Consider the following 10,437-nt stretch of genomic DNA (forward strand, 5'->3'; position numbering starts at 1 on the left):
ATGTCTAGTCCAGTTCGAGGCTAAGGCCAGACTCAGGCACATCACATCACAGGCCCTCTTGAGCAAGCCTCCCCGGGATCCCCACCATCCAACCCCAGGGGCTGTGGTTCAAGCATTACTTGCCTAAAACCTCGCCAGAAGATGCCCTTTCACCCAGTTATTCACTAGGTGATCCTAACCCAACCACACCTTCGAGAGCTTCCTTCCCTTCAGAAACCAGCCACAGATAGTTAGTCCCAGCCTTTCCAATGGACATGCACCCCTTTTTGGCTGGAAGGGCGTGCTCACACGCGAGGCAGGTACAGCATGGTCTGATGAGTACGGTGGCCTATCCAGGCGTGCATGCATGCCTGACGGATGGCCATCAGGCACGTCTCACGATGCACACTCTGCTCCCCAAGGGCTGTAGAGGAAGGTAGTCTCTGATTGCCACGGCTGGAGCCTCACCGTGGAGTCCCTTAATGGTCAGTCACCTTCACCACCCTGATCCAACAGAGTAACCTCAGATGCTTATTTCTATTTTTATAGACATGAGGGTCTCATGCAGATAAAGGCCACCTTCCAGAGGATACAGTTAGGTTTGCTGACATAGCACCCATGCGTGGGACCGAACCTTTGTAGTAGGAAGGGGGCCGCTAGTTCTTCCCGCCTAGACCCAAAACAATCACACAGAAACTGTATTAATTAAATCACTGCTTGGCCCATTAGCTCTAGCTTCTTATTGGCTGACTCTTACATCTCGATTTAACCCATTTGTATTAATCTGTGTATTGCCACGTGGCTGTGGCTTATTGGATAAAGTTCCCAGCTTCTGTCTCTGGTGGTGGCTCCATGGCATCTTTTTGACTCCACCCTTCTTTCTCCCAGCATTCAGTTCAGTTTTCCCCACCTAGCTAAGTTCTGCCCTGCCATAGGTCCAAAGCAGTTTCTTTATTCATTAGTGGTAATCACAGCACACAGAGGGGACTCCCACACCAGCCCTTCAGGTCTTCTATCAGGCTGTCTTAGTTAGGGCTTCTATTGCTGTGATACAATCCATAACCAAGGCAACAACAGAGAGGAAAGAGTTTATTAGGGGTTTATGCTTCCAGAGTGGTAGGGTCCATAATGGCAGGGAATGCAGGTGGCACACAGGGCACCTCCCGCTGGAAGCTGGAGCTGAGGGCTCCCATCTCAAACTGCAACCCAGGAAGTCAAGTGAAAAAGGAGGCCTTTGAAACCTGAAGGCCACCCCCCTTACACACACCCCAGCGACATACTTCCTTCCCTCAGCAAGGCCTCATCTCCTTAGCCTCTCCAAACAGCCACCAGCCACCATTGGATTTCAGAGAGGAAGGAAACTAAAGGCAGGAAGGAGACCAAAGTCTGGCATCAACAGGTAAGCCTGACTCTGTTTAACCCAAGGACAGGGACTCTCCACCGGATCTATCAATCCCTGCTAAGTCACAATGTAAAGAACCTGGTCTGGGTGACCAGTTTGGGGACGACAATCTATTTCCTCTACCCCTCTGCCGGCCAGCCAACATTGAAAGTAGGCCATTCAACAGAGCAAAATGTTACCCACTTACGCTACTTCACAGTCATGCTAGCTATTGTTGTTCGCGGTGTCCTGCATGTCCTGCCAGTGTGCAAGGGTTAAATCCAAAGGAGCAGAGCAAGTCGTTCCCATGTTGTTGGTTATGTTAGTTCTGGGTCTGGGAAGATAGGGAAATATCCCACAAAGGAAGCGAACGAGAATAATCACAAGACAAATTAAGACGACCAGACTCTCAAGGCTTCCTGGAATTCCAGGGGAAGACCATCCTTCCTCCAAGGTGGGATATGCCCAAAGACACTCCAAGTCAAAGGTATAAATTCCACAGGTGGCTCCCTATCCTCTCCCTCCCCAATTCCGTCCAGTAGCTTCTGAAAGCGAACAGTCAGACCTCAGGTAGAATCTCTCAGGGGTCCCTCCTGGACCCCTAACCCAGTCTAGGGATCGAGACAAAAGGGTGCGATATTCAATAAGCGTATCATTACACAAATGAAGTATGGACATACGTATGTCCTTGGTTGGCCGGTTCCTATCTGTCCTTGGGGTATGTAGATGAAGCATACTTTGGACATATTTTTAATTGGCCAGTTCTAGGCTATCCTAAGGCAATGCTCTCCCATGTGCTACTGTCTCCTACTAGATGGCCCTTGTCACATATGAAATGTTTTAGCCTAGCCTAAACAGCGTGGTGGAAAGCAATTAGATCAGTCTGACCGGTTTTTCATTTCTCTCATTACCCGCAAAACCTCAGCACAGCATCCCCCAATATCCGATCACCCACCTAGCCATTATCACCCCAGTGCCTTTCTCCTCAGAAAGAGGACATATGGAACCAGTCCCTCTCCTCCCCAAGATTGCATCTCTATGATTGGCTGGGAGAGGGTGTTCCAGCAGGTGGGGCCTAGCACATGCCCACGTGAGTGGCGGGCTTAGCAGGCACAAAGGTGAGCACAGCAAGCTCATGCGTGAGCCATGCCCGAGAGATGCCTCAGAGGCGTGCCTGCATGAGGCAGACCAGGAGAATGTGTGCTCACGAGGGAGGCTGTCCAGCACATAGATGCATGCATGAAGCAGGGACCAACAGGGTCCATGTATTAGATTCGAGGAGGCTTTCCAGGGCGTGTCCCCCCATAAGGGCCCTTATCGTGAGGCTTGATTCATGGCTGCAATGCCTTCAGCCGCATTAGGGCTATGGTAGTCAGAAGGGGATGCACCTCCATAGTCTCAGATATTTCAATTCTTGTTCCCGAGTTGGTGTTGCTTTTGGGGAGGCTCAGGAAGGGTGGCCTTGTGGGCAGAGGTGTGTCACTGGAGGTGGGCTTTGAGAGTGTAAAGCAGTGGTTCTCAACCTTCCTAATGCTGCAACCCTTTAATACAGTCCCTCGTGTTGTGGTGACCCCAAACAAAACGTCGTTTTCATTGCTACTGCATAACTCTAATTTTGCTACTGTTATGAACAGAAATGGAAATATCTACATTTTCCGATGGCCTCGGGCGACCCCTGTGAGAGGATCATTTGACACCCCACCCCCGAGGGTCTGCAGCCCTCAGGTTGCAATCCACGGGTTTTAGGACTCTCAAAAGGTGCCATGTCGAGTTTGCTCTCTCTAGTCCTGGCACCAACGTGGATGGCTGAAGGGACTCTGGCTAGCTTGAAATTGGTGTGCATGGCTCTGGCAGGCTTTGCCCTTCTCTCCCATTCCCTCTGCCTTGCTGAAGACTGTTAGATGACATTCCTAAAGCTAGCCACCAAGGTCCATTCACTCATGTGGTCACTTCCTCTTCCTGAGGTTGACTACCAAAGTCCAGCAATCAGAAGCCCCCTTTGCTTCACCTAATGAACATGGCCAATTAAACTTAAACCCCTCATCCTAACACACGCATAAGAGAGAATCCGGTATAAGTCAGGGCTGTCTAGGTGAATAGAACCAATAGAGAAATGTACACACACACAGACACAGACATACACACAGACACACACACAGACACACACACACATTCACGGGGTGGCTGGAATTCTTTGAATGCCTTACCCAATTGGGTGCTGGATTGTCCACAAATGGCTTTCTGTGTTGAAATACGGAGCGGCGGGCTGTGTCCCGCCACCCGGCTAGCTTTACCCGAAATAATTACACGGAAACTGTATTCTTTTAAACACTGCCTGACCCATTAGTTTTAGTTTCTTATTGGCTAGCTTTTACATATTGATCTAACCCATTTCTATTAATCTGTGTAGCCCAAGAGCTGGCTTACCAGGAATGATCTTAACCTGCGTCTGTCTGGAGTGGGAGAATCATGGCGACTCCCTGACTCAGCTTCTTTTTCCCAGCATTCCGTTCTGTTTACTCCGCCTACCTAAGGGTTGGCCTATCAAATGGGTCTAGGCAGTTTCTTTATTAATAAGAAATCACTCCCACATCATTTCCCCTTTTTCTGTTTAAACAAAAAAGAAAGGCTTTAACTTTAACATAGTAAAATTACATATAGCAAAACAGTTATCAAGTAAGAATTACAGTTACAATATTTATATCTATTTTATCTTTTATCATAACTAAGGAAAACTATAACTATCTATTCATTCTTCAACTCCATCAAAGACTCCAGAAGGATATAATACTACCTAAGTAAACAAGAAATAAGAAAACTCTAGAAATGACAGAGACATCTTGCTGCCTGGATAGTCACCCAAAGTTTTTTTGTATGGTTGGGGCATCCATCTTCAGCCTTCAGGCCCATAGTATCCAGCAGACATTTCCATGAAGCAGGAAATTTTAAAGACAGTTTAGTCACTATCTGCTGTGTCCTGCAGAATGTCTCGCAGACTCTTTCATGAGTCAGGAACCCCGAAAGACCATCTCACCTTTAGGCAAGTTTAGCAGTCTTCTCTCTGCGGGTTCTCTGTGTCCATTTTATGCAACAGTCCAGGCAAGAGCAGTTTCTTGCCCAAATGGCTATCAAACTCCATAACGAGCCTCTTCGATGCCCATCTTCCTCTCGAAGTAGATTGGTGCTGCCAGGAGCAGACGTGTCTCATTGTCATGAAAAGTCCTAAGTTATTAAAATATTTTAAATGCCATATTCTGTAGCCTTTGAGAGATATGAAGAATGCCTATCTGAAATATATCTCTATATATCTAGAAAATCTAAGTAACATGACTACAAACTTGACTATTATGATTATCCATCAACCACCTATATTTCCTAATTATACATTACATTTTAAAAATGAACTACACAATCACACCTTATTTAAGATCAAAAATACATATACATATAACAAAATTGACCTTAAAATCCATACCAATGCAAATTATTCATACCTATATCATATCCCCCTTTAAATGTAAAAGAACATTTATAAACAATATTTTGGGAACATGGGTGCAGTTTTTTCTCTCCAAACTGCTTTCTGCTGAATGGGGGCGTCGTTAATTAGGTCTTTCATGGTATAACCTGTGTGCTAGTTTTATCTCAGTCTGTAGTTGAGCGAAGCAATTTTTTGAAGATGTTTACAACAACCTTTCAGGAGGGCGTGGTCTATCATACCAAATTGTAATAGAAGAAATCCATAGGGTCTGGTCCTCTGTGAAAACAAAAGAAGACCCTCTCCAAAGCATCATATTCTTAAACCCAAATTTTGAAATCGTAATACCTTTATATCCATTTTGGTTTAGCTTGGCAGCCCATGTAATGAAATGTCTGTCTGTACTTAGCTCCTTTACAGTCAAAAATTTTAAAGAAAACACAATGTACATAATCCAGACTCTCTGTGAATTTTTTATTTTTACGTGGCTTATTTTTTTTATTTATTTTAATCTCTTAACTATTTGTACTCTGTCTCTTTAAAGACTTTACCCTTTTTTTTAAGACATTTACTTTATTTTTTATATTTTTATTCTTCTCTCTCTCAAGCCTATGTACATTTATCCAACACTGTGATCCACTGAGGTCTGTTATGTTTGAATCTGTTTTATTGTGAATCTGTAATATTTTTACTATCCAGGAGCATTTCTTAAAATGTTAAGCACTTCTTAAAAACTTAAGTTGCACCATGTACAGGTAATACGGTACCACCTGTGTCCTGCCCAGTTGAAACCTTAAATGTGCTGTTTTTATGGTAATTACGGTAGTTCCTGCCAACCAGCACAGTTCAGCAAGGAGCAGCCGCTCCTGCCTCAGATCCATTTGGTGCCCCTGAGCTGTGCACAGTTCCAGGCACATAGCAAGTCCTCATTGGAGCCGCACTCAGTAGTTTAATTTTGAGACTGAGCATGCAGCACAGAAACTCTTTTTATCCAAGTTACAACCAAATCTGACACGCAGAGCACTGCGCAGTCTGAAAACACGTCTCTTCCACCATGTTCTTCTGCCTGCCTAAGCCTGATTCTGCCATCTGCCCAGGTGCAGGCGGGGAGCGCTGAGAGCACTCTCCTTCCGATCCCAAGCGGGAACACAAACATCCAGTCCCATAAAATCCATTGAAATGCTTTAAAGCCAGAGTTTGCATTGGCGGCACAGTCCCAAGAAGCCGCACTTTAAAATGACGCAGCTTTTTTTTTTGTTGCTGTTGCCGAATCAGGAAATCTCTCTACAGCACGCCACCAACAAACAGCAAAAATCTGTGTTAAAGTCTCTCTCCCTTATTTTTAAGCCTTTTCAGGTTTTTAAGTGGATTTATCCCCACGTTGGGCGCCACTCTGTTGAAATACGGAGCGGCGGGCTGTGTCCCGCCACCCGGCTAGCTTTACCCGAAATAATTACACGGAAACTGTATTCTTTTAAACACTGCCTGACCCATTAGTTTTAGTTTCTTATTGGCTAGCTTTTACATATTGATCTAACCCATTTCTATTAATCTGTGTAGCCCAAGAGCTGGCTTACCAGGAATGATCTTAACCTGCGTCTGTCTGGAGTGGGAGAATCATGGCGACTCCCTGACTCAGCTTCTTTTTCCCAGCATTCCGTTCTGTTTACTCCGCCTACCTAAGGGTTGGCCTATCAAATGGGTCTAGGCAGTTTCTTTATTAATAAGAAATCACTCCCACATCATTTCTGCATGCCAGACAGTGGGATAATTCAGTATCAGCTAAACTGACAAGCTGGAAGCCTCGGCTCAAGGAGAACAAATGATGTAGCTGCAATCCAGGCCTGGAAGCTCCCTGGACTGTAGCTGCTGTGCATCTCCATTAGATGGCTGGAGGCTCTGGAGTCTTGTGGCCATGAGTGATGGTGACGGTACTACATGCTCTTGCTCAGGAAGGATGGAGTTAGGCTGCCCTGGCAGGCTTTCTCTTCTTTAATTCTGCCTGGGCTCCCAGACTACTGCATGGAAAATCCACACCCAGGGAGAGACCTTCCCCTGTTACTCTCCTGGAAATCCGTCCTCTCTGACAATGGTTCTAGAACAGACACACCAGAAGTGAGCTTCCCAAATCTTACCCTACGTGTCTGTCAGTCCAGCCACGCTGACAACATAAACCAACAAAGACACGCTGCCTTATAGTTAGAGGAGACATTGAAAAGCTCAAGGAAGTATCCTGGGTGGCCATCAACGAATACGGCATGAAGAAAATGCTGTGTTACATACAGTATACAGTATTTAACACAAACATGACATGGCACATTCGCATGAGGGACAAGCAAAGGAAAGCCTGTCATCTACAGGCAAATGGATGCAACGGGACATCACAGAACAGCAAGAGAGCCACGCCAAGTGTCACATGTTCCCTTTTATCTCATAATGAAAACCAACCAACCAAACAAACAAACACAATGAAACCCAGGGAGCAGAAAGTAGGATAGGCCAGGCTGTGAAGAGGTTTGTGAGTTGTAGCATCTGAGAGCAGGGAGAAGGTAGCAGTATGGCGAGGCTGCACACCATCCATGCACATGTGTACGTGGGATGAAATGGCACCGCAGATGTCATTCATTTCTAACACTAATGTTACTGACCATAAAATTAATGATGGGCAAGGATCATGGCTCAGTGGGTTAGGTTTTCCCATGCAAACCTGAGAACCTGAGTTCAGATCACCAGCGCCCACGGAAAATCCAGGCACAGCAATACTCTTAAACCCTAGAGCCGGCACGTCTGGCGTGGAGGACAGAGTGCTGGATCCATCCGCAAAGCTCTCTGGCCAGTCCGCCTGACAAAATCAGTGAGTTTCATGTTCACTGAGAGACTGTGTCTTAAAAGATAAGGTAAATCTGCAGCCAACTAAGCTGCACGGGAGGTCCCCTTTCTCAGCGGGGCCCGCTGTGCAACGGTTGCCAGCAGCTTCTCACTGGGGCCTGGTGTGCAATGCTTGCCAACAGCACACTCGTTCGGAGTGACCTCACCCTGTTGCCTGTATGGGCTCCCCGAAGGGACCTTGGAGACAATCTTCTGAAGGCTCTTCGAGCTCTGACCTCAATGTCGCCTCCAATCTAGGCCCCAGACAGGTATTCGCTGTGCCCTAGGGAAGCCTCAGGTCACCACGGCCAGGGGTCTCACTGTCCAGGCCATCACGTCCACCTGAATCATGCCTCAGAATAAGGAACATCGGATGGAGGCCCTACGTAAAGCCAAGTTCAAGCTCTCCGTGCTGCCAGAGGCAAGTGGTGTTATTAAGCCCCTTCCTCCCACTTTCTTGCCCTGGTCCTCCTCACTGAGTTCTTCTTTGTCTGTCTCTCTCAAAGAGGTGAGGCTTCACTAAACTGAATGTAGATTGATCTGAAGGACACAGTCGCTGAGAAGTGACTCGTTCCTGATGGCCGAGGGGTCAGCTGCATCACCAATCCTGGTCCCACGGGCATTGGCGGGCCCCGCACTCCTCGGGGCTTCTACTGTGGTGCTACCCTCTACCCTACTAAATCATGTTCAGTAATAAATATCACATCCTGTCTGGGAAAAGAGGGGTTACAGATGATACGCAGTGTCAGCCTTTGCCCTACACAGTCACACACACGGCAGGGGTGAGGGTGAAACACAAGAGGAGGAAGGGAATACTAGGGAGGGAGAGGAGGGATGGAGGGAGGGAAGAGGGAGAGAAGAGGGAGGGAGGAGGGATGGAGAGAGGGAAGAGGGATGGAGGGATGAAGGGATGTATGTGGTAGTAAAGTCAATGGGCTAGTAAGATGGCTGAACAGGCACGTTCCACCAGGCCTGATGAGTTGGGTCCAATCTCCAGGTCCGACAACTTCAGGACTCACTCCCAAGGTCTATCCTCTGTCCTATCTGTGTACGTGTGCGTGTGCGTGCACACACACACACGTAACATTTTTGTAAAAAAGAAAAAAATCCATCAGGTTGGCCTTCAAAGGAAGACTAGAATTCACCATGAAAATTTGGGACAAAGAGTGGTAGGCAGAGCCACAGGACGGGAAGGACAGGAGAATGTGATCATCCTTCCTCTCTCCCCTCCCAGAAGGCTTTTGTTCTCCATCATAGATTCATTTCTGTAATCTACACAAAGAATAGGCTTAGCTCACAAACTCCGGGTAAAAGGTCAAGCAATTTCAAGTGTGCTGAACAGGGCTGGAGAGATGGCTCCATGGTTGAGAGCTCCAGCTGTGGTTCCAGAAGAAGGGGATTCAGCTAGCCACCGCCGACTTTGGGTAGCTCACAACCCCCTGTAACTCAAGCCCTAGGGGAACTGAGCCTAAAGTCTGACCTTCCTGGTACCGACACACACTGGGAATATGCTCGCAAAGACTCAACAAGGAAGATAAATGTCAAATGTACTGAACACAGATTCTCAGGATTCCTTCAAAAGATACAGCACAGGACAAGAGTAAGAGAATGACACAAGAGTCAGACAAACACACACGCACGCACACGCAGAACTACGTGAGTAAAATTAAACTCTAAAGAGAACACTAGAAAATGCTCGTGGAAACACCCACCGAAAATACTGAAACTGTAAGTGCCTATGCACACACTCACAGATAAAATATTTTTGACCAAAGGGAAGGGCAGGGATCTTCCAGCCAGTGTTGAATAATGCCAGAAATGAGTCTGGATGTCTTTGGGAAAAGCCAGAGCCCCACTGCAAGCTCTAAGCCAACACGTGAAGATCTGGCTCTGCCTCGGGAACCGTGTTAACAGTCTAGCGCATCTGAGCACGAAACTACAGAGTTGTGCTCTAATGAACGTCTGAGTGAGCAGGTGGGGCTGGTTTTCCATTTGCAATGCAGTTGGCTCTGTGACCTCATGAATGGATGAAAGCAAGCACGGAAAGGCGGATCCCACCGTTATTTATTTCTTCCTGAAATAAGCAAGGTAACATTCACTTTGGGCAGGTGACAGAGAACCAAAGCAGCCTGTCGTAGAATCAAATGACATTGGCTTCCTGAATGTAACTGGCCCTGCTGGGGAGAATGTCAGGGTCAGGAGGGTCCACACTTAAATGTTGCTACTCACAGAACTGTTGGGGTTCACTTCATGGTCAACAGAGTCTCAGTCTTATTTCTAACCGACAAAGTAAAGAGAAAGGAGCTGCACTGACTACTACTAACACCCTCTGGGCACGGCTATTGCTCCCTGTGCCTCCTCCAGGTGAGCTTCAGAAGGTTTCTTCACAGCTGTAAGGACCAGGGACTGAAGGTACGTTTCAACTACCGACACATCCTGCTCTTGCTGTGGGAAAACGGAGAGTTAGGGGATCATTGTTCCATCTCTGCCCTTAGGAAGCCATTCCGAGGCACACAGCATTACAGACCCACGACTTACACTTTCCATGATAACTCTGTCCTGCGCCTTGGAGATTTGTTTCTTCACTTCACTTTCTTCGCCACCAATGAGAGTTTTGCCATGTTCATGCAAGTCCTTGGCTTTCTGAAACAAACAAACGAACAAATCTCCACTCGAGTCTGGCTTGACACCTCACCTCATGTAATTTTAAAAGAACCGACTTTGCATAGCC

At 46.9% G+C, this 10,437-nt stretch overlaps 1 pseudogene; it reads left to right on the top strand.

Annotated features, from left to right (window-relative positions):
* The first annotated feature begins 7,741 nt into the window (after nt 1–7,741).
* LOC121440320 lies at nt 7,742–7,917 on the top strand (annotated as a pseudogene).
* The last annotated feature ends 2,520 nt before the right edge of the window (nt 7,918–10,437 follow it).

This window comes from Microtus oregoni, unplaced genomic scaffold (genome assembly GCF_018167655.1).
Source record: "Microtus oregoni isolate MIOR12 unplaced genomic scaffold, Mior012 000067F_001, whole genome shotgun sequence".
NCBI classification, from domain to species: Eukaryota; Metazoa; Chordata; class Mammalia; order Rodentia; family Cricetidae; genus Microtus; species Microtus oregoni.